Genomic DNA, 24254 nt, shown 5'->3' on the forward strand with positions numbered 1-24254 from the left:
ACACTACTGAACTGCAACACTTAAAAATGATGATGCATTTGATGTTATATGCATTTTACCACGATTAAAAAACAATTTGCGGGGAGTGGGGGAGGGAAGGACTGGGAGTTTGGGATTAGCAGATGCAAACCATTACGTATAGGATGGATAAATGACAGGTCCTGTTGTAGAGCACAGGGAACTACAGTCAGTATCCTATGATAAACCACAGTGGAAAAGAATATGAAAAAGAATATATATATGCGTAACTGAATCACTTTGCTGTACAGCAGAAATTAACACAACGTTGTAAATCAACTATACTCCAATAAAAATTGTTTTTTCAATTTACTTGGCCTACAGAAGATCGTGAATATTCTATGGCTTTGTAAGACCCAAGAGTGGATGGCTTTTTGTATAGCGATAGTTGTCAGATATAAGCACTTTGCCCGCCCAGAGTATGAATCAGAAGTTAGGATGCTGGGGGGAAGGGGAGCAAAATAGGTGAAGGGGATTAACAGGCACAAACATCCAGTTATAAAATAAATAAGCCACAGGGATGTGGCTTATTTATATACAGCATAAGGAATATGGTCAATAATATTGTAATAACTTTGTATAGGGACAGATGGTTACTAGACTTATCGTGGTGATCATTGCATGCTGTATGCAAATGTCAAATCACTATGTAGTCCATCTGAAACTAACATAAAAGTATGTCAACTATATTTCAATAAAAAAAAGAAAGAAGGGCTTCCCTGGTGGCTGGTCCAGGAAGATCCCACATGCCGTGGAGCAACTAAGCCCGTGCACCGCAACTACTGAGCCTGCGCTCTAGAGCCTGTGAGCCACAACTACTGAGCCTGCGTGCTACAACTACTGAAGCCTGTGCATCTAGAGCCCGCGCTCCGCAACAAGAGAAGCCACCGCAATGAGAAGCCTGTGCATCACAACAAAGAGTAGCCCCCGCTCACTGCAACTAGAGAAAGCCCGCACACAGCAATGAAGACCCAACACAGCCATAAATAAATAAATAAATAAATAAATAAAATCAGAGGCATTCATTAATAATCTTCAAATATGAATATTCCAGGGAATTCCCTGGCAGTCCAGTGGTTAGGAATTCACACTTCCACTGCAGGGAGCACGGGTTTGATTCCTGGTCGGGGAACTAAGACCGTGCGTGTTGCAATGCACAGACAAAAAAAAAAAAAAGAATATTCCAGAAAATTTCTCCATGCTATCTGATCAACATTAATTTGCTATAAAATTACCTTTCTTTGGAAGGTATCTGCACACATTTGAATTGAACTCATCATTTTTCAAAATAAATCCTAAATTAAAAAAAAGAAAAACCATTCTGTAATAAAACCAGAATAATTTCATACAACTTTCCTTTCCAGGAATAATAGCAAATGAAACAAGGCCTTGTAAAACGTGGTCCTGACATGCCATGGTAGAAAACAAATGTGCGATGAGCTTCACCTCTTCAAAATAAACTCTGTCTTGCAGCCTTGGAAACCAAGGAAGGGCAGCAACTTCTGGCCAAATGCAAAATTTAGGCTGCTGGGGTCCAGGTATTTCTCTGTTAGGGGCCACACATTCACTGGGATGTAGCCAGATTGCATATCTGTAACGCCTTCATCACATCATCCTAACCACAGCCATGGCCCATCATAACTACTTCTTTTGTTTTTTTTTTTTGCGGTACACGGGCCTCTCACTGTTGTGGCCTCTCCCGTCGCGGAGCACAGGCTCCAGATGCACAGGCTCAGCGGCCATGGCTCACGGGCCCAGCCGCTCCGCGGCGTGTGGGATCTTCCCGGACTGGGGCACAAACCCGTGTCCCCTGCATTGGCAGGCGGATTCTTAACCACTGAGCCACCAGGGAAGTCCCTCTGATTTAAAACTAACCAAAAACTGCTAATATTTTCACTAGAGGGGCTTAATAAACTTGGTCGCAATAAATGAAGTACTTAAAATTAGTTAAAAACTCTGAATTTAAGTATTGTTTTGCAGAAGAGATGGGGAATGGAGGAAGGAAGGTGTTAAAATAATGTATGAACAGGACTTCCCTGGTAGTCCAGTGGGTAAGACTGCACTTCCAATTCAGGAGGCCCAGGTTCGATCCCGCACGCATGCTGCAACTAAAGATCCCTCATGCCACAATGAAGATCCTGTGTGCCGCAACTAAGACCCGGCACAGCCTAAGTAAATAAATATTTTTTTTAAAATTAACGTAGACAAAAAAAAAAAAAATAATAATGTATGAGGGTAGTCATCTAGTGCCTTTGGCTATTTGGACATTAATTTCAGAAGTGTCTCTATAATTATAGTAAAGATCTTTCAAATTATAGGCCACAGATATCCACTTTCAATGTTGAATAATTCTATAAAGATGCTATTTAAAATGAATGAAAGGATGTCCATTTAACTCAGTGAGGTCAGGCTGGCTTTAGCCCCCAAGGGATCTGTTAGGTTGAATTTGAAGCAGCTGTTTAACAGACTCATTTAAGCAAAAGCTTTGGTTTCTTGGCTGGCAGTGTCCTCAGCAAGGAAACCATGTGACCACTCAGGGTAAGGCCAAGTCCCTTCAAGGACATTCAGAGGTTTATGAAGTGGCTGCTTCAAGTCCACGCCCGCCCCACCCCACCCCAGAGGGACTGTGGTGATTGCCCCAGGCTGGGGTGAGGGCTCCCTGGTGACTCTGACGTGCAGCTGGGGATGAAAACCAGCCAAGAATTGACTGACAAGAGGATGATGACTTTGGTCTTACTTCCATTGTTTGTCCTGCATGGGAGACTGGCGAAGAAGAAAAAGCCAGTGGATAAAAATATTTTGGTGACCTGGTAAATGTCTGCTCTAACTCCAGCTAATGTGTATGGCACGTGAAGAGTTTTTAAAGTGTTTTCAAAGATGTTCTCTGCTTTGCACTCTACAATCCCGTGAATAGATATTGTTGTCATTATGTTTATGGTTGAAAAAAACTGGTTTAGAGAGATCAGGTGAGGGGCCCAGCTGGCAAGAGGCGGAGCTAGGGCTCAGACTGGCTTAATCCATCTGCCCCTTTGTTCTGAGACTGAAACAATTCTCTTCTGTAAGGGCCCATCCATTCTACTTTTTGTTCTCTGCGGCAATCCAGCTAGCTTAGTTCTTTTCTTATTCTTTTTCTTACAGTGTAAATTGAGATCAGTGTTAATTTCCGAGAAACTAGAAATTAACAGGGCAGCCATCCTGAGAGTGAAAAGTGAGGGACACAGTTGGTCTGTCTTGAAGCATGAAACACTTCCAGATGCCCAAATCACTTACTGCCCGCTTCACTTTCTTTGGCAGGGCTAAAATTAAATACTGCTTTCCAGTAGCTGGGATGGGAATTAAATTTTTGCATCTTTTGTTAGACGCTTTGGAAATGACCTTGAAAGATAGAAGGACCTCAACTTTTGTTCGTTGGTAGAAAATACTGTCAAGAGAATAGCGACACTTGAACAGTTTCCATTTTTAAGCTGAAGGACTTGTAAATCACAGATTTTATTTCAAGGCAGGCAAAATTCAAGGGTAGGAAAGAGATCACGTCATTGGCAATTTTTTTTTTTAAATTTTCAAGCAAGATTATTTTCCACAACTACTTGAAGAACTGCTGCCACCTCACGGAAAATTTTTATAAACTTCCAGTTTAGGCAAGAATCCATGTTTGCTGTCTTCTAAGGCCTTCTAGTCACTGCTACTGTGTAACACTCCCTGGGACCAAAACCCCTGGGAATCTTTGGCCTGCCAGCTGCAGCTTTTTTTTTTTTTTTTTTTTTTTTGCGGTACGCGGGCCTCTCACTGCTGTGGCCTCTCCCGTTGCGGAGCACAGGCTCCGGACGCGCAGGCTCAGCGGCCATGGCTCACGGGCCAAGCCGCTCCGCGGCATGCGGGATCCTCCCGGACCGGGGCACGAACCCGCGTCCCCTGTATCGGCAGGCGGACTCTCAACCACTGCGCCACCAGGGAAGCCCCAAGTACAGCTTTTATATCCTTTGAGGTCGCTTCGAAAATGGTTAGCATATCATAGAAACAATGGGATTAGCTATTAAGTAATAATACTTATTCTTAAAATATTTTAAATGTAAAATTTTTTAATTTAAATTTTTAAATAGTTCTTTTTAAAATAAATATTATTTCAGTTGTAGTTGAAATGAGCAGAGAGGGCCTAATGATGAAATGTGTTCTCTGTAGCTCATGCCTGCCTGGCCTTGCACATACGTGAAATGACCTTCCCAGCATTGGGTTCGGGTGAATTCTTTTTTTCAAAGCTCAGCTAAGGAATGGCTCCTCCGTGGAAACATCCTTCAGCTCATCCAGGCAGAGTGGGTCATGTTTCCCTCTTTGTTTCCGCAGGAAATTGTGCCCACTGCTAGGGTCATATTTACTGTTACCATATTTACTGCTGTAGCACTTTATTCCTTTTACTGTCATAATTTTGTAGAGGGAATGGTGTGAGAGCTGAGAGCTCCCACTCCGGGTTCAAATCCTGGCTTTGCCTATTACTAGCTGTGGAGCCATGAGCAAGTTTTCTCTGGCGCAAAAGGAAGATAATTATAGTCTTACCTCAAAGGGTTATTAGTTATGCCTTCAATGAGCTAATAGCCGTCACGCGCTTAGAACAGGGCCTGGCAAAGAGGCAACCCTCTGGAAGTGTGAACTCTCATTGCTACTGTCCACATTGTAATGCCCCATGTGCAGGTCTGTCTCTCCCAAGCACAGGCCTTTTGCATCTCTGATTCTTCCATTTAGAACAAAGTGAGTCAAGCAGTGCTCAGTTGTGTTTGGTGAATGCAGGTGTGCACAAATGAGACGTTTAAAAGCTCATTTTCCACACAAATATTGTCACAATGGTGATCTCTGAGGGAGTGTGTGTGCGCTGGGGCCGGAGCTCTCTCTCCCCTGCCCAGGCATGTTCTAGCCCCCCATTCCAAGTCTAGTTCTAACTTGTATACATTACACCAGGCTTAGGAGAGGGCAAGCTCCAGGCAGCCTCAGGCACACAAAGTTTTTTTTAATATGTATTTATTTGTTTGTTTTGTTGCATTGGGTCTTACTTGTGGCAGGCGGCCTCCTTAGTTGTGGCATGCAAACTCTCAGTTGTGGCATGTGTGTGGGATCTAGTTCCTTGACCAGGGATTGAACCCGAGCCCCCTGCATCGGGAGCACGAAGTATTATCTACTGCGCCACCAGGGAAGTCCCATCAGGCACGCAAAGTTGACATCAGCTAACACGCAGCCCAGAACCGAACCTGTGCACGTGATGGTAAGGCATCTGGGTCAGAAGCCCAGCGTGGGAAGAAACGCTTCCTTTCCAGACCCTGAGCTGCAGATACCTCCAGTTGCCTCCCCATATCTCCATATTCCCCTCTGTTTTAGTTAATTTCCTAGGGCTGCCGTGATAAAATACCATAAGCTAAAAATAAAAATATCAGAAATTTATTGTCTCAGTTCTGGAGGCTAGAAGTCCAAGATCAAGGTGTCTGCAGAGTTGGTTCCTTCTGAGGGTGAGGAGGGAGCATCTGTTACAGGTCTCTCTCCTAGCTTCCTGTGGTTCACCAGTGGTCTTTGGAATTCCTTTGCTTTCACGTGGCATTCTCCCTGTGTCTCTTCACATTGTCTTCCCCTGTGCTCGTCTGTTTCTGTGTCCAAATTTCCGCTTTTTATAAGGACATTAGTCATACTGAATTAGGGCCAACCCTAATGACATCATTTTAACTTAATTACCTCTGTGATGACCCTATTTCCCAATAAGGTCACATTCTAAGGTACTAGGGATGAAGATTTCAACATATCTTTTTTGGGAGGACACAATTCAACCCATAACAGTTATGGAGAAGATTTGAAGATATTACTGTTAGAGGATTGGTAGAATTGCCATATTCTTAACCTTTGTGGGTGAAGTTGAAGCCAATGTGATACAGTATTTAAGATTTGGGGGCTACTATTTTTTTCGCCGTTTTACTGAGATATAATTGACATAGAGCACTGTATAAGTTTAAGGTGTACAGCATAATGACTTGACTTACATATATTGTGAAATATTATTTGGTTTTTAAAGGGCAGAGGGATCGGCACAGATGTTCATTGCTGGGTTATTTATAATGGTCAACTAGAGGAAATATCTAAATGTCCCACAGTAGGAGGACAGTTAACTAGATGCTGCTGATGAGAATCATAACCAACATTCTTCACGGCTTACTCTGTGCCAAACACTGTGCCGATGACTTTATACAAAAATTACCATTTAAGTATAAGTTACGGTTTACAACCTGATAAAGAACATCTACAAAACCCCCCACAGCTAGCATCATACTTAATAGTCAGAGACTAAAAAGCTAAAATCAGGAACAGGATGACGACGGCAATTCTCACCATTGCTATTCAGCTTTGGTTGTTTTTTTGTTAATTAATTAATTTATTTTGGCTGTGCCGTTTCCTAGTTGTGGCATGTGGGATCTTTAGTTGTGGCATGTGAACTCTTAGTTGCGGCATGCATCGGGGATGCCCCGCCCAGGGATCGAACTGGGCCCCCTGCGTTGGGAGTTCAGAGTCGTACACACTGGACCAGCAGGGAAGTCCCGCTGTTCAACTTTGTACTGGACGTTCAAGCCAGGACAGTTAAGCAAGAAGAAGAAATAAAAGGCTTCCAGGTCAGAATGAAAGAACTAAATTACTTCTACTTGCAGATGACATGATCATGTATATGTAAAACCTAAGGAAGCCATTACACACACACACACACACACACACACACACACACACACACACACACACACACAAATTATTAGAGCAAATGAATGAACTTAGCAAGGTTGTAGGATACAAGGCCAGTATACAAAAAACAACAATTGCATTTCAATCCAAAAATGGTATTAAGAAAAGAATTCTGCTTATAATGCTAACACACGTATATGGAATTTTAAAAAGTGTTACTGATGAACCTAGTGGCAGGGCAGGAATAAAGACGCAGACATAGAGAACGGACTTGAGGGCACAGCAGGGGAAGGGGAACCTGGGATGAAGTGAGAGAGTAGCACTGACATATATACACTACCAAATGTAAGATAGAGGGCTAGTGGGAAGCTGCTGCATAGCACAGGGAGATCAACTCGATGCTTTGTGACGGCCTAGAGGGATGGGATAGGGAGGGTGGGAGGGAGGCGATATGGGGATATATGTATACATATAGCTGATTCACTTTGTTGTACAGAAGAAACTAACACAACATTGTAAAGCATTTATACTCCAATAAAGATGTGAAAAAAAAAAGAATTCTACTTACAACAAACTCAAAAATAATACAATATTTAGGAATAACAGTTTAAAAAGCAATGTAAGATTTGTACACTGAAGACTATAAAACATCATTAAAGAAATTAAGGAATGGGACTTCCCTGGTGGCACAGTGGTTAAGAGTCTGCTTGCCAATGCAGGGGACATGGGTTTAAGCCCTAGTCCAGCCTTGCATGGGGGAAGATCCCACATGCTGCAGAGCAAGAAAGCCTGTGCACCACAACTACTGAGCCTGCGCTTTAGAGCCCGCGAGCCACAACTACTGAGCCTGAGTACCACAGCTACTGAAGCCCACAGGCCTAGAGCCCGTGCTCTGCAACAAGAGAAGCCACTGCAATGAGAAGCCCGCACGCTACAACGAAGACCAGCCCCCACTCACCGCAACTAGAGAAAGCCCGTGCACAGCAACAAAGACCCAACGCAGCCAAAAGTAAATAAATAAATTTATAAATAACTTAATTAATTAAAAAAAGAAATTAAGGAAGACCTCAATTAATGTAAAGACATCCCATGTTCATGGATTAGAAGACAATGTTATTAAGATGATAATACTCCCCAAATTGATTTATAGATTCCAAGCGATCCCTATCAAAATCCTAACTAGCTTTTTTGAGCAGAAATTAAGAAGCTGATCCTAAGATTTATATGGAAATATAAAGGACCCAGAATAGCCAAAACAATCTTGAAAAAGGGGAACAAAGTTGGAGGACTCACTACTTCCTGATTTCAAAACTTCTATAATAGAGTGCAGTACTGGCTTGAGGAGAGATACCTGTATCAGTGGGACAGCATTGACAGCCCAGAAATAAACTCTCACTTCTAGTCAATCGATCTTTGACAAGTGTGCCAAGAGCAATCAATGGGGAAAAAATTGTCCTGTCAACAAATGGGACTGGTAGAGTTTTGTTTTTGGTTTTGGTTTTTTTTGCTGTACGCAGGCCTCTCACTATTGTGGCCTCTCCCATTGCGGAGCACAGGCTCCGGACGCGCAGGCTCAGTGGCCATGGCTCACGGGCCTAGCCGCTCCGTGGCACGTGGGATCTTCCCGGACCGGGGCACAACCCCGTGTTCCCTGCATCGGCAGGCGGACTCTCAACCACTGCGCCACCAGGGAAGCCCTGGTAGGGTTTTATATATACATGCAAAAGAATGAAATTAGATGCCTATTTCACACCACATACAAAAATTAACTCAAAATGGGACATCAACCTAAATGTAAGAGCTTAAAACTCAGTCTCAGAAGAGGGTAAATCTTTGTGACCTCGGATTAGGCAGTGGTTTCTTAGATATGACAACTATAGCAACAAGAGAAAAAAACAGATAAGTTGGTAGCCAGCCACTGGGGGAACACGGACCCCAACGTTCCCTGCCTCCAGGGATTCACACCCTGTGTAGTCCTCTTAAGTTGTACTAGGTGTGCTGTGTGATCAGCAGCAGAAGGCAGAAGTGATGATCTCAGGGGATTAAAAAGCCTGAAGCTTCTGTCTTTGGTGCTCATTTTCCCTCTTGAATCACTCTTTCTGGGGGAAGCATGCTGCCACGTTGTCAGCAGTCCTAAGGTGAGGCCTATGTGCTGGGAAACTGAAGCTGCTGTCCAGCAACCATCAAGAAACTGAGGTTTGGGTTTCCCTGGTGGCACAGTGGTTAAGAATCCACCTGCCAATCCAGGGGAAACAGATTCGAGCCCTGGTCCGGGAAGATCCCACATGCCGCAGAGCAGCTAAGCCCATGCGCCACAACTACTGAGCCTGCACTCTAGAGCCCACGAGCCACAACTACTGAGCCTGCGAGCCACAGCTACTGAAGCCTGTGCGCCTAGAGCCCGTGCTCTGCCACAAGAGAAGCCACCGCAATGAGAAGCCCACACGGTGCAATGAAGAGTAGTCCCCGCTTGCCGCAACTAGAGAAAGCCTGTGCACAGCAATGAAGACCCAACACAGCCAAAAATAAATAAATAAATTTATAAAAAAAAAAAAGGAAAAGAAACCGAGGTTTGCCAGCAGCCATGTGAGTAAGCTTGGAGCAGATTCTCCTGCCCCAACTGAACCCTTAGATGACTGCAGCCCAACCCACAGCTTGAGTGCAACTTCCTAGGAAACTCTGATCCAAAACCACCCATCTAAGCTGCTCTTAGATTCCTGACCCTCAGAATCAATATTAGATAATAAATGTTTGTTATTTTAAGCTATGAAATGTCAGGGTAATTGGTTCACAGCAATCGATAAAAGCAATAGATACCCCTCTTTCATGCAGTAAGCCACTTTGGGTAAATGTAAACTTCAGAAACAGAAGCAACCAGCAGTAAAGGATGTATCTACAAGGACGTTTATTGCCACTGGCTTTGTTTTGGAAAATGATTCGGTATAATTATAAATTATGGTGGTACTATTCTGTAGGACGATTGTACAGCTTTTGATAGGAATCTGAAAAGATTCATGATACATCAAGTGCGGAGAAAAAGAGTTGCTGAGTTATTGGTATGGTATCTATAGTAGGCATTGCTGGATGTGTCTCCCCAATACCTGTACTCCCCTTCTTCCTTATTCACAGGCCATGTACCCAGCTTAAAAAATAAACCTTGGGACTTCCCTGGCGGTCCAGTGGTTAAGATTCCCCCTTCCAGTGCAGGGGGTACAGGTTTGATTCCCTGGTTGGGGAGCTAAGATAGCACATCCTCACAGCCAAAAAACCAAAACATAAAACAAAAGCAATATTGTAAGAAATTCAATAAAGACTTTAAAAATGGTCCACATCAAAAATTCTAAAATCAATCAATCAATCGATCAATCAATCTTGATTTCTCAGCCTCCCTTGCAGCTAGGCATGACCACATGACATATTTCTGGCTAATGAGATCTATAAGCAGAAATCGACAGGAAGGAACCTCTGGGGAAACCGTTGTTTTTTTTGTAGCACGTTATTATGCTTTTAATCAGAGTCAGCTGGTATATGCCTGTTATCTGTTGCCTTCCTTCTCCTGTCCGCCTGGAACATGGACTCAGCGAATGCAAGGCAGAGCCGTCTTGTGACCAGGGGACCAAAGTCACACTTTCAGGATGGGGAAACATAAAGAGATGTGTGCCTGAGTGGCGGCGGCAGCCCACATCACCTAACAAAACACATTTCTTACTTAAGCCACCATTTAGGTGCTGCATGCACTCCTGATTACCGTGGGATCCATTTTCATTTAAAGGAAAAAAAAAGGGAGAAAAATTACCAGTGGATGTTTGTGTGTGATGAATTATACCAGCATAAAGATGTTGAAGGATACACATGTCACCATGAACGTTGACAGTTAATAGCAACGGATAAGCTTGGAGGCACAGTCAAGATTATTAAGTTTCCATTTGTACTCTATGTTGTTGACATTGGTACAGGAAACGTTCGTTAATTTCGTGATAAAATACAATAGTGTCCCAAAACCTTACACAAAAAAGAGAGGAAGGGACTTCCCTGGCAGTCCAGTGGTTAAGACTCTGAGCTTCCGCTGCAGGGGGCACGGGTTCAATCCCTGCTTGGGGAACTAAGATCCTGCATGATGCGTGGTGTGGCCAAACGGAAACAAAAACAAAACAACAGAATAAAAAGGGAGAGAGGAAGAAAGAAAAAGGGTACAACACCTTCTTGGAATTACCCGTTATCACTCAGCCAGCTCAGGTTCAAGGCAAGCTGGGCCCCAGTGACTGGGCAGGTACTACAGAGAGTGTCGTGGAGCCAGGCGTGGGGAGACTGAGGAAAAGGAAGATTCGGAAGAGCTCTGTAGTTTAAGCCAACGCCACCAGATTCAGAGTGTTCCGCAGGCCTTGGCGTGGAGGGTGGGGCCCTAGCACCGGCAGCCTAACAACGCAGGCACCCAGGAGATCATCAGAACCCCGCCTGGAGACAGGAGGCTCCAGGGTCAGGTGCAGCCTGGCAGAGAAGGGGAGCGGCCAGGGGTAGCTGGGGCCCGGGATCAGCGGACGACACAAGGCAGGGGTCCTGACCTGTGGCCTAGCACGGCTGTGGCATGTAGCGCGGGCCCCAGGCTCCCCAGCGGTCCTGGCTTTCAGGAGCAGGGCTCAGTTACCTTGCCTGCTCTGGGGGCCTGGCCTTGGGGCCGGATCCCGCCGTACATGCAGCTGAGCAGGGCTGCGGCACACAGGAGCCAGGTGTCCGGACCAAATCACAAGCAAAACTGTGCAGCTGACTGTGCTTGGGCTTTTCAGTGATTCTTCACTTTCTGGAGCCGTCATGGCCCTCACTCTGTGCCACCAAGGGGTCAGGGTGAGGGCCGCAGTGCTGCTGTCCTGGACCCACCTCCCCCAGCACTGCCTCACTGCTCCAATTTCCTCTCTCGAGGCAGCCAGAAGCTTCCTGTCCCCTCCGGCTGTCTGAGCAGCTTCCTCATTTATCTCTCGACGTCTTGCAGCAGGTGTCTGGGCTGCTTCTGTGTTGAGAAAGGCAGACAGGCTGGGAGCAAACAGAGAGCCTCTGGGATTGTTCAGAGGTGCACCGTGGAAGGAATGGCAGCTCAGCTTGGCGGGGCCCAGCTAGGTTCTGGGGGAGCCGGTGGAGAGACGCCACCATTTTCCTGGACCAGGCCTGATCGCTTTGTTTCTTCCTCCATCCTCCCCCGCTCAAAGGCCGCCTTTTCTCTGCAGATAACAGAGTCTAGCTTCTAGGGGAGGTTGCCAGAAAAATACAGAAATTTGAATTTCAGATCAACACCAAATAATTACTTTTAGTGTAAGTTCTGTGTCAAATATTGCATGGGATATACATATACTGAAGAATTATTTGGTGTGGATCTGAAAATCACATTTAACGGAGCATCCTGTATTTTTATTTGCTAAATCTGGCAACCCGATCCTAAGATGGCTCGGCTTTCAAAGTTCAAATCAGATTTCCCAGAAAGAGAACAAAAGAAAAGAAACCCATAAAAAAACCGGTGAAAAGAGCGTGTGTGTGTGTGTGTGTGTGTGTGTGTGTGTGTGTGTGACTCAACAGCTGCCCCTCCTCAGGGTCTGGGGTTGGAGAGACCTCCCTTCCCGGGGCGGGGGGCGAGACAGAGAGAGGCTCAGTCTGGGAGGGGGCACCCGGGTCCAATCCTTACTCAGCCACCAACTTCCTGTTCGTCACCCTGGGCAGGGGCTGGGCCTCCCTGGACTCCCAGGCTGGCGTCTGTGACCTCAGCACCCGTTCATTCATCACACTGGTTCTGAGAAACCCCTCCGTGTGTCAGACTCAGGCCTGGGAGAGGAGTGGGATTCCCGGACCCTTGAGCAACTGGCCAGCAGTTGGTATGTGCAAGATACAGTCACAAAAAAGGATCCCCATGATCCAGAAAGATGGAATCTCCTCCTCCCTCCAGATGGAGAGTGACTCAGCCCTCACTGGGCCCTGAACCTGCCCTCTTCCTGGTGCCTGTGGCCACTCAGGGATCTGCACGGACTGCCTCTGGGAAGCATCGCCAGTCATGGCACTTAGAGTACTCAGCACTGGCACTGCCATCATTGACACAAAGCCCTCTGGGGCTATTCTCTCTGTTAGGGGAACCACTGACGGAAACCGCCCACCCTGGCCAGGCAAGATAGTAGTCACTTGCAACAGGAGGTCCTGGTAAGGAATGCGGAACTAACAAGCTACCACCAACCAGAAGAATTCGGGAAAGGTCAAAAGGAGAGAGGAGACGCTAGTCCATATGTCCTACCAACCTCCCAGAATCCTTCTCGCTGAAATCCACCCTGGCTGAGTGATGTGCACGCCACCAGGAAGGACCCTGAGTCAGAGTGATTGGCCAGAGACAACCCAGTTACCATAAAACCCGAGACCGTAAGCCACGTGGCAGAGCGGTTCTCCTGGGTTCCCTTACCCTGCTGCTCTCCGCCCAGGCGCCCTTCCCAATAAAGTCTCTTGCTTTGTCAGCACGTGTATCTCCTTGGACAATTCATTTCCAAGTGTTAGACAAGAGCCCATTCTCGGGCCCTGGAAGGGGTCCCCCTACCTTCAAAATTTCTCTACAGTGGTGTAGTTTCAAGATGCTCTGGAGGGACTTGCTTTCCCTGGACCAGCTGGGTTGGGTTGGATCAAGACAAGCTTGGGTCTCCCAGATGCCCACCTATAAGTGTCCAAGAGGCTTCCGATCACCCGGGTGGGCCAGGGAATCTTTGAATGGCAGGCTGAGGATGCTATGGTCAATACTATGTGCTTTTTCCAGCATGGATGGATGGTGGGAAAAACGGAAGGAGAGAATTTGATTTCAAGGACTAGAGAGGTCATCTAGATGCCACCACTCTCCTCCACACAGCAGCCAGAATGCTTAAAAAAATTTTGTTTTTAATCATGGTAAAAAAAATATATAACACTCACTATTTAGGTGCATAACTCAGTGGCATTAAGTACACTCACAATGATGTGTAACCATCACCACTATTTCCAGAACGTTTTCATCATCCCAAACAGAAACTCTGTACCCATTAAATAATCATTCCCCAGGGAATTCCCTGGACGTCCAGCGGTAGGACTCTGTGCTTTCATTGCCGAGGGCCCAGGTTCGATCCCTGGTCAGGGAACTAAGATCGCACAAGTTGTGTGGCGCAGCCAAAAAAAAAAAAAGGAAGAAAGAATAATCCTTCCCCATTCTTTCCCCTCCCCTCCTAGCCCCTGGTAACCTCGAATCTCCTTTCTGTCTCTGTGAATTTGCCTGTCCAAATACCTTATAGAAATGGAGCCGTACACTAGTTGCCCTTTTGTGCCTGGCTTCTTTCACTCAGCATGTTTTCAAGGTTCATCCCTATTGTAGCAGGTATCAGAACTTCATTCCTTTTTGTGGCTAAATCATATTCCATTGTATGGATACACTACATTTTGCTTATCAGTTCATCTGTTGGTGGACTTCGGGTTGTTTCCACCTTTTGGCTATTGTGAATAATGTTGTAATGAACATTGGTATACAAATACCTATTTGAGTCCCTGCTTTCAATTCCCTAGGGTAACGCCTTAGAGTGGAATTGCTAGGCGAAAATGAAAAACTCCTGTGTTTCTCCTCTATTACAACATTCTGCATTTCTGGTCACCAAATGTGTGGGGTTTTTCCCACACCAACCAATTTTCAGACACCAGCTTAGTGGGTCTATAATTTAACTCAATTTTAATGCTATCTACCTGGAGATAGCATCAGATCCCACAGGTTAAGGGCTCAATTCCACAAGACTGACCCCACTTTGGATGCCAATCCTAAATCCAGGTTGTCACCTGAGCTTCTGAAGGGCTGGTGATAAATTAGAGGTTTCCATGACTCCCTTCTTGGGTTCAGTCATTTGCTAGAGTGGCTCACAGAATCAGGTTAACAATTTCCTTACTAGATTTCCAGTTTATTACAAAGGATGTTAAAGGATATGAATGAACAGCCAGATGAAGAGGTACAGAGGGCCAGGTCCACAAGGGTACAGAGCACAGGGACTTCTGTCCCAATGGAGTTTGAGGTGCGCTACCCTCCTGGCACATGGAGGCGTTCTGGTTCATCCACTTGGAAGCTCTCTGAACCTGTACCGTAGGGATTTTTATGAAGGCTTCATTACTTAGGCAAGACTGATTAAATCATTGGCCATTGGTGAGTAATTGAATCTATCCCCCTTTCCCTCCTCAGAGTTCAGGGGGTGGGGCTGAAAGTTCCAACCCTCTAACTATAAGGCTGATTCACCTGGCAACCAGCCTCCTTCCTTAGGGGCGGTCCAAAAGTCACCTCATTAACATAAACTCAGGTGTGTTTGAAGGGCTTGTTATGAATAACAAAAGACACCTCTGTTGCTCTTATCACTTAGGAAATCCCAACGGTTTTTGGAGTTGGTACCGGGAAAACAGGGGAAGACCAAAATATATATTTATCATATCACAATATCGCACTGGTCATATAATTCCATGTTTAACTTTTTGGAAAACTGCCAGATGCTTTCCCACAGAGGCTGCACCATTTCACATTCCCACCAACCACTTCACATTCCCACCAGCAAAGCAGGAAGTTTCCAGTTTCTCCACATCCTCTCCAACCCTTGCTATTTTCTGTTTTATTTTTTATCATAGACATCCTAGTAGGTGGTACCTCATTGTGGGTTTTTTTTGGTTTTTGTTTTTTTAATTTTTGGCCATGCTGTGTGGCATGTGGGATTTTATAGTTCCCCCACCAGGGATCAAACCTGTATCCCTTGCACTGGGAGCGCAGAGTCTTAACCACTGGACCGCCAGGGAAGTCCCCCCTCATTGTGGTTTTGATTTGCATTTCCCTAATGACTAATGATGTTAAGCATCTTTTCATTAATTGATTGGCCATTTGTATATCTTCTTTGGAGAAATATCCACTCAAGTCTTTCGCCCATTTTTTACTTGGGTTGGGTGTATTTTTTTTTTTTTTTTTTTGCCGTACGCGGGCCTCTCACTGCTGTGGCCTCTCCCGTTGCAGAGCACAGGCTCTGGACGCGCAGGCTCAGCGGCCATGGCTCACGGGCCCAGCCGCTCCGCGGCATGTGGGATCTTCCCGGACCGGGGCACGAACCCGTGTCCCCTGCATCGGCAGGCGGACTCTCAACCACTGCGCCACCAGGGAAGCCCGTGTGTGTTTTCCGTTGAGTTGTTGGAGTTCTTTACATTCTCCACAGAGCAGCCAGAGTGAGTTCTGAAGAAGCATAAATCGGAGCGTGTTGCTCCCATGACTATATAAAACTCTTTGGCAGTGGCCAGGACACGGCGGACGAAGTCTTGCTTCTCCAGCTGCATCCCATGGCTCTCTCCCCTTTACCCACCACTCGTCACCTCCACAGAAAAAGTCCACTTCTTCCGCAGTCCCCAACTCAGGGCCCCCATGCCCTGCTCCCTCTCTCTGGAGATGTTTGTCTTCCTCCTGTTCTTTGCTTGGCTGACTCCTACTGACCTTTAAAGACTCAATTTCATCCTCGTCTCTTCCCTGGCCGACCCCAGCCTTGGTTCCTACACCTTGTCCATTTCCTTCACAGCTCTGGTCTTGTAGTTACATGTCGGCTGTTGACTTGCTTCTTGTCCATCACAGGCAGGAGGCACGAGGTCTTGGCAAAGATGCTTCATGAGTGTTTGTTTCATCACTAAATAAGCCAATGAATTGTCACTCCAATGGGCTTATGACCTTTCGGGAGGACGCTTTCTGGTCCCTTTCACCTCCTGGTCCTGACAACCAACTCAAGAGGTTCACAAATCTACTGAAGACACAGCAGGTAACCCCCCCAACCTCTGCAGTCCCTGCCTGTTTTCCAGATTCACTTCAAACCATTCTCTTCATCGGGATCCAGGGAACCAGGTGCTTAGGCCCTGAGGATGTCTGAGGTCTGGAGAGCAGGAAGTCCCTCAGGTGATGAGGCAAGTATGTGAGCCTCCCAGAGTCCTCAGAAACACCTCCTCCGAAAGGAGGTGGGGGCAGTAGCAGAGCAGAGAGAGAGAAGGAAGGAGGCAGAAGCAAAGGGAGCAGAAGCAGCCTGGGGTACTCCCTGGCGGCCCAGTGGTTAGGACTCTGCACTTTCACTGCTGCAGGCATGGGCTCGATCCCTGGTCGGGGAACTAAGATCCTGCAAGCCGAGTGGCATGGCCAAAAAAAAAAAAAAAGCAGCAGCCTGCAGCTGCAGGGCTGGCTGACAGCAGAGCAGGGCAAGCTCTTGGAGAAGGAAAAAGGGTCAGAGACACCCCCCCCAAAAATGAGGCTTCAACCAACTACCGAATGGGAGAAAATATATGCAAATCACATAGCTGATAAGGGTTTATATCCAAGATGTATAATGAACTCACACACGCAAGAGCAAAAAGCAAACAATGGGCAGAGGAAGTAAGTCAGAAAGGGAAAGACAAATATCATATGATATCACTTATATGTGGAATCTAACAAAACAATGATACAAATGAACTTTTTTACAAAACAGAAACAGACCCACAGATCTCGAAATCAAACTTCTGGTTACCAAAGGGGAAACATGGGGGGAAGGGGGAAGTGATAAATTAGGAGATTGGGATTAACATAGACACACTACTATATATAAAATAGATAACTAACAAGGACCTACTGTATAGCAGGGGGAACTCTACTCAATATTCTGTAATAACCTATATGGGAAAAGAATCTGAAAAAGAATGGATATATATATATATATATATATATATATATATATATAACTGATTCACTTTGCTGTACACCTGAAACTAACACAACATTGTAAATCAACTATACTCCAGAAAAAAAAAAAAGGGCAGAGGATCTCAATAGACATTTTCCCAAAGAAGAGGTACACATGGTCAATAGGTACATGAAAAGGTGCTCAAAATCACTGATCATCAGGGAAATGCAAATCAAAACCACAATGAGATACCACCTCACACCTGTTAGAATGGCTGTTATCAAAAAGACAACAAATAATAAATGCTGGCAAGGATGTGGAGAAAAGATAACCCTTGTGCACTGTTGGTGGGAATGTAAATTAGCATAGCGACTCTGGAAAACAGTATGGAGGTTCCTAAAAATTAGAAATAGAACTACCATATGATCCAGCAATTCCACTTTAGGGTATTTATTGGAAAGAAACAAAAACACTACCTTGAAAAGATATCTGTACCTCTGTATTCACTACAGCATTATTTGCAATAGCCAAGACATGGAAGCAACCTAAGTGTCCCTGGATGGATGAATGGATAAACAAGATATAGTCTGGGCTTTCCTGGTGGTGCAGTGGTTGAGAGTCCGCCTGCCGATGCAGGGGACACGGGTTCGTGCCCTGGTCCGGGAAGATCCCACATGCCGCGGAGCGGCTGGGCCCGTGAGCCATGGCTGCTAAGCCTGCGCGTCCGGAGCCTGTGCTCCGCAACGGGAGAGGACACAGCAGTGAGAGGCCCGCGTACCGCAAAAAAAAAAAAAAAAAAAAAAAAAAAAAAAAAAAAGATGTGGTCTATATATACCCACACAATAGAATATCACTCAGCCACAAAAAAGAATGAAATCTTGCCATTTGTGACAACATGGATGGACTTAGAGGGTATTACACTAAGTGAAGTAAATCAGAGAAAGACAAATATCATATGATTTCACTTATATGTGGAATCTAAAAAAAAAAATAACAAATAAAACAACAAAAAACTGGGACTTCCCTGGTTAGCGCGGTGGTTATGAATCCGCCTGCCAATGCAAGGGACATGGGTTTGAGCCCTGGTCCGAGAAGATCCCACATGCTGCGGAGCAACTAAGCCTGTGCGCCGCAATTACTGAGCCTGTGCTCTAGAGCCCGCGAGCCACAACTACTGAGCCCATGCACCTAGAGCCTGTGCTCCGCAATAAGAGAGGCCCATGCACCAAATCGAAGAGTAGCCCCCGCTCGCAGCAACTAGAGAAAGCCCATGCGTAGCAACTAAGACCAACGCAGCCAAAAATAAATTTAAAAAAATAAAAAATCCTTACAGATACAGATAGATTAGTAGTTGGCAGAGGCAGGGAGTGGAGGATGGGTGAAATGGGTGAAGGTGGTCCAAAAGTAGAAACTCTCAGTTATAAAATAAATAAGTCATGGGGATGTAATGTACACCATGGTAGGGGGGAAAAATGAAAAAAAACGAGAAATGAGACTTCAAGAGGAACAGCAGATTTCCTGAGCAAGGAAGGCTTGTATCTCAGACTTCAGAGCAGGACGTCTGGAAGGCGACAGAGAAGAAAACGACATTCTTTTTGCTGGGGGATGTTTAGGAGATATTAGGAGCTAGTGTTTCAGGCTGTGTGTTCAATAAGCTCTTTTTTTTTCAGGGGACAATAGCACATTGTGTGGAGTTTTCTGAGAGCACCTGCTGGGCCGGGACCGCCTGGGGAGGTGGCACAAGAGAGGACCTTCCTGCTGGACCACAGAGCAGGGCAGACCCTTGTGAAGCAAAGGAAAGGGGAAGGGCCAGCCAGGCTGAAAGCCGGGGCAGAGGCGTGGAGGTATGTTAGGCTCTAGAATGTCCTGAGAACAGTAAGGACATGGTTTGGCTGGAGCCCAAGGCACACTGGGAGATACAGAAGGAGTTGTTGGGGGCTGGGCCCCAGATGCCGGAGTGAGGCCGGAGGATTTCCTCCTGGGGCAGTGGGGTCCAGCAGAGCTGTGTGCTGGCAGGGCCGGGTGTGTTCAGAGCTGTGGCTGAGGATGGCTCCTCTCTGTGCCACTTTTTCAGATGCCAGTCCAACATCTGTGAGCCAAGCACTCTGCTATAATTGGGGATTATGACAACACCTCTAATTAACAGTTTTAAAAATATGTGTGTGTATGTGCACGTATGTGTATGAGTCTGTGTGAGTGTGTATACGTGAGATTGTCTGTATTTCTCTAGTCCTTCCAGCTGTGGCCTCCTGTTAATATCCCTTTCCTGTGCACTAAGAGGAGTGCCTTAGCAACTTTTCTAGGCAAGCCTTGAACTGGTACCCATTCTTCCCTCCTCTTTTTTTATAAAATAAATTTATTTATTTATTTATTTATTTTTGGCTGCGTTGGGTCTTCATTGCTGCACGCAGGCTTTCTCTAGTTGCGGAGAGCGGGGGCTACTCTTCGTTGCGGTGTGCAGGCTTCTCACTGCGGCGGCTTCTCTTGTTGCAGAGCCCGTGCTCTAGGCGTGCAGGCTTCAGTAGTTGTGGCTCGTGGGCTGTAGAGCACAGGCTCAGTAGTTGTGGCGCACGGGTTTAGTTGCTCTGTGGCATGTGGGATCTTCCCGGACCAGGGCACGAACCCATGTCCGCTGCATCGGCAGGTGGATTCTTAACCACTGTGCCACGAGGGAAGCCCTCCCCTTTTTCTTATTTTTTAAATAAATTTATTTATTATTATTTTTGGCTGCATTGGGTCTTTGTTGCTGCCCGTGGACTTTCTCTAGTTGTGGTGAGCGGGGGCTAGTCTTCGCTGCGGTGCGTGGGTTTCTCGTTGCGGTGGCTTCTCTTGTTGCGCAGCACGGGGTCTAGGCGCGGGGGCTTCAGTAGTTGTGGCTCGCGGGCTCTAAAGCACAGGCTCAGTAGTTGTGGCGCGTGGGCTTAGTTGCTCTGCGGCATGTGGGATCTTCCCGGACCCGGGCACGAACCCGTGTCCCCTGCATTGGCAGACGGATTCTTAACCACTGCGTCACCAGGGAAGACCTCTTTTTAAGTGTACCTCTGTTCTTCTTCAAACAAGGAGGAAACGAGACAAGAACTCCTCCCAGCTGGAGGTTGCCCACTGCTTTTCCACCCCTTGCCATGTACGCAGAGCGGGGAGGGGCAGCTGCATGCAGGATCTACCTTGGGGCAGCGTTTGGTGGCCTGAATCCTCTAAGTCAGGCAGCCCTAGCTTTGAATCCTGGCTTGGTGCTCAATTTTTCCTAGTTGTGTAACCCTGGATAATAACCCTTGATCTTTTTTGAACCTCAAATTCTTCATCTGTAAGAGGAAGAAAGAATATTTACCTGGCAGGGCTGTGAGGACTAACAGTGCACACAAAAGGTCTTACCTAATGGCTCTGGCATTTTAGACAGTTAGTATATAGTGGTTATATTACTATTATCTGCAAAAGTGCAAGCCAGGTGGAGTGTTTTTCGTACCTCTTGTAGCACCTAGTGTTTATCCTGGCTCCCATTTCCTACATCTTAGGTGGACCATTTCAGGGACATTGACGTTGAAACCTCGGGCTTCTGGAGTCTAAACGCTTGACCAGAAATCAAACAAGCAGGCTTTAATGGCGGAAAACAGGCAGAGGCACCTGTCCTGGTTCCCCGTAGATGGGAGGGTGACGGGGGGGGGGGGGCAAGGTTACTGGAATCACTAGGAAGGAGGATCTAGAGTTAAAGGAAGGGAATTCCCTGGAGGTCCAGTGGTTTTAGAACTTGGTGCTTTCACTGCTGAGGGCTCGGGTTCGATCCCTGGTCGGGGAACTAAGATCCTGCAAGCTGAGTGGTGCAGCCAAAAAAAAAATAAAAAATAAAAAAAATAATAGAGTTAAGGGAAGGCTCACTTTCTGCCCCCTGTGGAGATGAGTGCAGTAATAACATGGTTTTATTATTTATTTATTTATTTATTTTACAGTACGTGGGCCTCTCACTGTTGTGGCCTCTCCCGTTGTGGAGCACAGGCTCTGGACGCGCAGGCTCAGCGGCCTGGCTCACAGGCCCAGCCGCTCCGCAGCATGTGGGATCCTCCCGGACCGGGGCACGAACCCGTGTCCCCTGCATCAGCAGGCAGACTCTCAACCACTGCGCCACCAGGGAAGCCCAACATGGTTTTTTTTTTTAAAGGAGGTGAAATTTAAAAATTATGAGGTGGAGGGTATTTCTGCCTTAGACTGGATGGTTTGGAGAAGCCTCCGTGGAGGGGACATTTCAGTGAAAGGTAAAACAGGAAGGCGTTGCCACGTGAGTTGGGAAGAAGGAGAGGCCTCTTTGAGGAAATGAAAGAAGGACCCCCAACCCCATGTGACAGAAGGGCAGTGCTGGGGAGACGGCCCGGGAGATGAGATCAGGGGAGCACGGGGCAGAGGCCAGATCACTCAAAGAGAGTCTTTGGGTTGTTGGGGTCCTGCTTCAATCCACACACGTCAACCTCTACCCCCCTTCCCACTTCTGCGTCCTCCGAACTCGATCAACCAGAAACTCTGACACCAAGAGCTGCCCATCCTGCGACCACCAGCCTCCAGCTCTCCTCCTCCACTGTCTTCGTGCCTCAGTTTCCCCACCGAAAAATCCTTAATACTCTTCTTCCTGAAGAGCACTACACGAGGCTTCAAAGAGGTGCTACCATCCCTCTCCATCTTTGCTCTTCTTTCTCCTTCTCTGCCTGGCCCAGGTGGGGGGGGGCAGACCCTACACCTTGGAGGTCAGCAGCTGAGCCTTAATAAAGCTTTGACTCCTTACTTAAAAAGGTACCTAGAAGGGTTGTTGTGAAGCCCCTGCCAGTAGAGCTCAGGCGCACCCTCCTCCTTTTTTAGCAGAAGGGAAGCAGCTGGGCAGGTGAGGGAGGCTCCCTGCAGGGGAACAGGTGCATGAGAGCTGCTCCCCGCCCCCCTCCGGCCTCACCCTCGCTTTGTCCCTGCTCTGATTATTGCTTTATTACTGTTTTCAGTCAGATATAATTCCAGCATTTTCTATAATCTTGATCTTTTCATTGATACCAGATTTCTATACAAAGATTTGTATATAAAATGATTATGTACCCACCAGAATACATCCCCCAGCAATTAGCACGCCTAAGATGCGGCTCCCAACATGCTTCTGCACATTCCTCATTTATTACTTTTGAAAGTGTTTTGTGATTTTTTTTTTTTTTTTTGGTGCATGTGTTTACAAATCCAGTAACAATTCTCATTTAGAGTTGCAAAACACGAAGCCAATTTTGAACCCAGACAGATGGCAGCTAAATGAAGTTTAATTAAAGAATGAGTGCTTTGAATCAAATCACTTTAAAAAGTACAGTACACTGAGATTCTGGAGAGGTTGCATAAACAGCATCTGGCTCTCTTGCAGAAAGCAGGGGATGCTTGGGAGGACATACTTGGTAAGGCATCCCCCAGCGTATCTGGGGGTGCTGGCTGGGCACACTGGGCAAAGCGAGCAGGCGGGGTGGGGGGTGGAGGGGAGGTGGCCAGCGGCCCCCAAGCACATCCTCCGTACTCAGCCCGGACACACCTCCCAAAGCCCGGAGCGCCCGGGACAGGAGGGGAAACGGACACAGGTCACCTCTTGGTTCAAAAGCTTTGACTTGGCGGGAGGGGGTCCGCCTTATGCTTTTATGAAATGAAGTCCGGCAACAAGGCGCGAAGGTTTGCTGCACCAACCTACCTATTTGCACACGTCCGAAAGATGACAGATGCAGAGACTCTGCAGTCCGCAGCGCTGGTGTTCCGGGGTTCCAGCGCCCTTCCCCGGGGCTCCCCGCCTCTCCGCGCAGTCGGCGGCGGCACCGTCTCGGGCACGCGGAGCCCCGCCCGCCCGGGGCCGGAGCCACTTCCGGCTCTGGCCGCAGATCTGAGCCCGGGGGCGGGGCGACCCTGGTCGGTCTAGACAACCGGGAGGCGCCAGCTGGGGTGCGGGGGCGCCAGGTGGACCCGAGTCCCAGGCCGGCCAGGCCGCGAGGAGGCCGGTGCCAAGGCTGCAGCCGCTCACTGCTCTGTGGCTGACGTGGAGAAGAAAGGGGACAGATCGGTGGGATGAGAGGCAGGGGAGGGGGACAGACCGGGAGCGCCAAGAAGTTGGCACTCAGTGCTGCGGGGGAGGGAAAGCAGTGGGGTTTTTTAATCCAGGGAGAGATAGGATGAGATGGGGGAAGGCTGGGTGGCAAGAGAAGGGGGCTTGAAGGCAAGGTGGCAGCTGCAACGATGTCCTTGATCTCCTAGGCAGTTTATGCCTTGGGGGAGGTGGTCAGTAGAGGGGGTCGCCCCTCCCCCTGATCCTGGAGATTACAAGGCCAGCTGGGCCCAGGGCCAGGGGCCTGAGGATGGAGTGGAGAGCCCTGGCAGGTCCTGGGGCCACTGGCATGTGGCAGAAAAAGGACAGGTTTGGGTGGGGCATACCCAGCTCGTGGTTCTGGCTTCTTGCGTCTTTCTAGGAGGAAGCAGAGTCTCGAAGGCTGGGACAGGGCCTTCCCTCCCAGCTCTGGGCACCAGGCTAACCCAGAGGGCTGGCAGAAGCTCCTGAACCGTTTGGATCGTGTACTTAGCTGATTCAGGACTCAGTTCCTCCAAGCTGCAGGCTTCCTGCTGGACCCTGGCTGGACCCCGTTGTCACCCTGCCTCCTCTACGCCCCAGCACTTGCATCCAATTGACCTCCAAGTCCTGTTGGCTGACCTCCCTGTTATTCTCCACCTGGCTCAAACCCCTGCCAGCTCTCGCTGGAACAACTACAAGAGCCTCCCACATGGCCTCCAGCTTCTCTCTCCTCTGAAGTTTCCTGGCTGCTGGAAGTGGACCCTTCCAAAATGCAGATCTGGTCTTGG

General features: G+C 47.3%; 1 protein-coding gene across 1 annotated transcript in view; it reads right to left on the minus strand.

Moving 5' to 3' along the window:
• GTF2I (general transcription factor IIi) overlaps positions 1–23257 on the minus strand; it is a 145851-nt gene extending 122594 nt beyond the window's left edge. Inside the window, exon 1 of the mRNA XM_032604627.1 lies at positions 23101–23257. The gene's annotated coding sequence lies outside the window, so the exon portion shown is untranslated. The remainder of the gene's footprint in view (positions 1–23100) is intronic.
• Between the last annotated feature and the right edge of the window lie 997 nt (positions 23258–24254).

This window comes from Phocoena sinus, chromosome 15 (assembly GCF_008692025.1).
Source record: "Phocoena sinus isolate mPhoSin1 chromosome 15, mPhoSin1.pri, whole genome shotgun sequence".
NCBI lineage: Eukaryota > Metazoa > Chordata > Mammalia > Artiodactyla > Phocoenidae > Phocoena > Phocoena sinus.